Source organism: Rhinopithecus bieti, unplaced genomic scaffold, assembly GCF_001698545.2.
Source record: "Rhinopithecus bieti isolate Rb0 unplaced genomic scaffold, ASM169854v2 scaffold_6946, whole genome shotgun sequence".
NCBI classification, from domain to species: Eukaryota; Metazoa; Chordata; class Mammalia; order Primates; family Cercopithecidae; genus Rhinopithecus; species Rhinopithecus bieti.
In genome coordinates, this window is record NW_016805697.1 from 492,721 (window position 1) to 496,146 (window position 3,426).

At 34.5% G+C, this 3,426-nt stretch overlaps 1 protein-coding gene and 1 long non-coding RNA gene across 2 annotated transcripts in view; one reads left to right on the plus strand and one right to left on the minus strand.

Moving 5' to 3' along the window:
- MIB1 (MIB E3 ubiquitin protein ligase 1) overlaps window positions 1-3,426 on the minus strand; it is a 141,850-nt gene that overhangs the window by 40,036 nt on the left and 98,388 nt on the right. The window lies entirely within an intron of this gene.
- On the plus strand, window positions 940-3,056 carry LOC108530558 (uncharacterized). The gene is made up of 3 exons (XR_001885880.1): window positions 940-1,024; window positions 1,498-1,672; window positions 2,836-3,056. It is a non-coding gene; the product is annotated as an uncharacterized LOC108530558 (long non-coding RNA).

The window sequence follows — 3,426 nt, forward strand, 5'->3', positions numbered from 1 at the left end:
AAAAAAAAAAAAAAAAAAAGTTACTTCAGAAAATTAGAGAAACATGACAATGTAGAAGGGACAGGAAAAACACTACACATTTGAATATAAAGTAGAATTCATAATAAAATACATTTGAATGCTTGTATAATTTCTCAAAAGCATACTGGACCCTGTTTTTACCAAAGCATTATTTAAAAAAATTAACTGAACTTTACAGTGGATTGTTTTAAGTAGCACTTCCAAGATATCATTTACATACTATTTTCTTCTCCCTTAATGGTGTCTCTCCACCACCAATATACAGGTCCTACCTACCATTTCTATACATTTTCCATTCAAATACTATTCAATAAATTTTAAAAGCATGTATATGGCAACAACTAGCTCTAAAGACAACCCTACAAAATCCTTTCAGGCCGTTAGCTATGTAATATATCACCATCCATAACTTTTTATCAATCAAAAAATCAGGTTATAAAATATATTTTGGCAGCAGAGGGACTTCACTTGTTCCATAACTGTCTGAAGATTATCTTGCTACTGGCCAGGGTAATTTTTTTCCTCTTTCCTTTTTTCTCTGCAGTGCTTCTAAGTATAGTGACAGTGCATCAGGCTTTCCTAGTCTCAGCGCAAGCTCAGTGAAAATCTGGGAAATGTAAGTGGAAACATGAGAGACCGCTTTATTTGGCAGTGCTTACTCCCCCCCAAAAAAAAGTGGGGGGCAGGACAAATGGCAAAGCAGTGTTTGGACCGCAGGATGAACAATCAATAGGCAGAAAGCAAGATTAAGGCTTCCTCAGCTTTTGGATCGACAATCGACAGCTGAGAGGCTATTTTTTGCTATGGTTGACTAAATATGGTCAGGGAAGAGAGAGGCACAAGAGAGCCTGTTTGCCTGGGAGTGCATGTTTCAAATGCTTAGCTGCCTATAAAGCTGTAGCAGTTTAGCCTGTGGTCACTGAGGAAGAATATAAGTTAGCCTCGTAGTGACCATGTGGAAGTCCTGACCTCGCTTGCAGACTTGACCTCTGGATGTGACAAGGTAGCTTCACTACAGATCTACTATTTAATCCTGGAAACTAAAAACCCAAAAAAAAAAAAAAATCTAAAAGCAAGACAGATGCAGACTATTTCCTAAGAAGTCAGAAGAACCCAATGTATTCTGGAGGGCAAAGAAAAACAGGGTGAATGTTTACAGTTATTTGGGGGGAATAAGGTGTGTTTTGGGTTCTGGTTTTTTTTTTTTTTTTTTTTTTTTTTTTGTTTTTTTTTACTACAACCTCCACCTCCTGGGTTCAAGCAATTCTTCTCTCTCCCGAGTAGCTGNTCATACATAACTGTGCAAGAGTGTTATATGACATTCCAAATCAGATGGCCAACACTGATTCAATTTTATTGTAGAGTTTTTTTGTTGGTGGGTTTTTTTTTTTTTTTTTTGGTAGGGAAGAGGGGAGGAGAGGGAAAAGTAAGCTTGTTTTTTGTTTGCTCGTTTGTTTTTCAAATTTATCTTAAAAGGTGAGGTTCTGTGTTCACTGATACATCCCCTTCCTTCACCGGGCTCATGAAAAGAAATGCTGAATCAGCGAATAGAGTGAACGAACAATCAAGATGAGATGGCTGCTGCTGATGTGATTCTCTAGGTCATTACCTTTCTTCCTGCTGCAAATGCTGCATGACACTAAGCTTACAGGTAACAGAGCACCACAGGCCTGTACTTTTAAGGATGCTTATGACTTTCTGCATGCTTACCTATTATTGACTCGATATATGTTCTCATTGTTAAATTCTATCTAACCATAGCCTAATTTCACAATTCAAGTTGAGAGCTAACGTAGTGTAAAAAGGAATATTGTTCAAATACCATGGCAGTAACTTTTGATCTTAAAAATGTACAAATACATTACTGTCATTTACATTATTAAAGATTTAGTCATTATTGTTTCAGATTAAGTGATGATTTTGCATCTCTAATAAGTCATATCCTGCTTCCAAAGTATACTTATTTTCTAAAACTATTAGCTTCTATTTCAAGGTTTAGTCAACCAAAAAACTTGGCAGATCATAAAATACTTCTGAATGCTTACTATTAATTGGCCACAAAAATAAATCAGAACGTGCATGGTGTAATTCTAATGCTGCATTGCTGAAACTGCTGTAGTGCTGGGCTATCTACTGCCACATTCTGATTTGCTCTCTATAAGCTGCACTAGCTTTTTGTCACAAGCTGCAGAAATTCTACTATCCCTGCCCTTTTTTTTTCTCCTTTGCCAAATCTGAAAATTTCTTGAGGTTTTAAATTAACCTTCTAATACCATAATAACTGAAGGCTACTTACCAACTATAATTTCTTTTCATGCTAAATCATCAAGGTAAATAAAACCCAGGTGCTCATAGACTAAAACCTTTCAGTTCTTTGAAGTGATACTTTGTAAAAGTTGATGATTCTGACAGTTATCCTTTATACTAAAAAGATTAAAGAATCAAAACAACTTAAACTCACCAAAATTAGATACTTCTACATCTATTTGAATTTGTATTCAACCCATAATTGTATTTAACCCAAAGAGAAGCACCAAAGTGCAAAATTCAGGTAAGGAACTAATAAAGAAAAAAGAATGACAAATTTTCAAATGATCATGAGTCCTTATCTGTGACCTTATAAAACACTAACAAAAATTCATAATCTTTAAAAGTTCAATTCATCCACACTCATCCTGGTTTTTCTCCTTGTTGTTTCACCTTCCAGAGTCAGTATCAGAAATAGTTACTGTTAATTTGTTAGGTTTTGAGTAAGATATCTAGTTTGTAAAGAAAAAAAAAAATTCAATTTAATTAATTACTATCTACCTGTAGGATCTAGAAGCAGACTACAAAAAAAGAAGAAATTCACCTGAAGACTGAAGAAACACTAGGCTGATCTTAAGTTTCTGAAATACACTCTGTAACACTACACTGATTCTATGAATCTCTTGCAAAAAGAATCAAACCAGGACAAAGTTCAACAGATAACTGGTCAAATGTTTAGGAATGTCTATGTCCACCAAGAATATGGAACCATTAATGCCATGCTTCAGGTAAACTTATTACAAAATTTAGTCTTCGATAAATTAGTCTCCGCAAATGATTTACCATTGCTCTACATCAGTAAGCTGAATGTTTCACTAACAAATAAGAAAATAAAATATTTCATGTTTTTACAGCTAACAACTTAGTAATACCTACTCAGAGTACATACTTCTTTATGTACCCATATGAACATACAATGCTATGGAATGTAAAGAAGTATGTATTTTTGGTAGGCGATAGACCACCAAGAGAGAATTAAACTGAGCTAAAAGAAGTTCTTGCTTCTTTCTACGTGAATGACCTTCATATGGTAAATTAACCTACTCGTGAATAGATGACCTTTGGCAATACTAACACCAAAAAAAAAAAAAAAAAAAA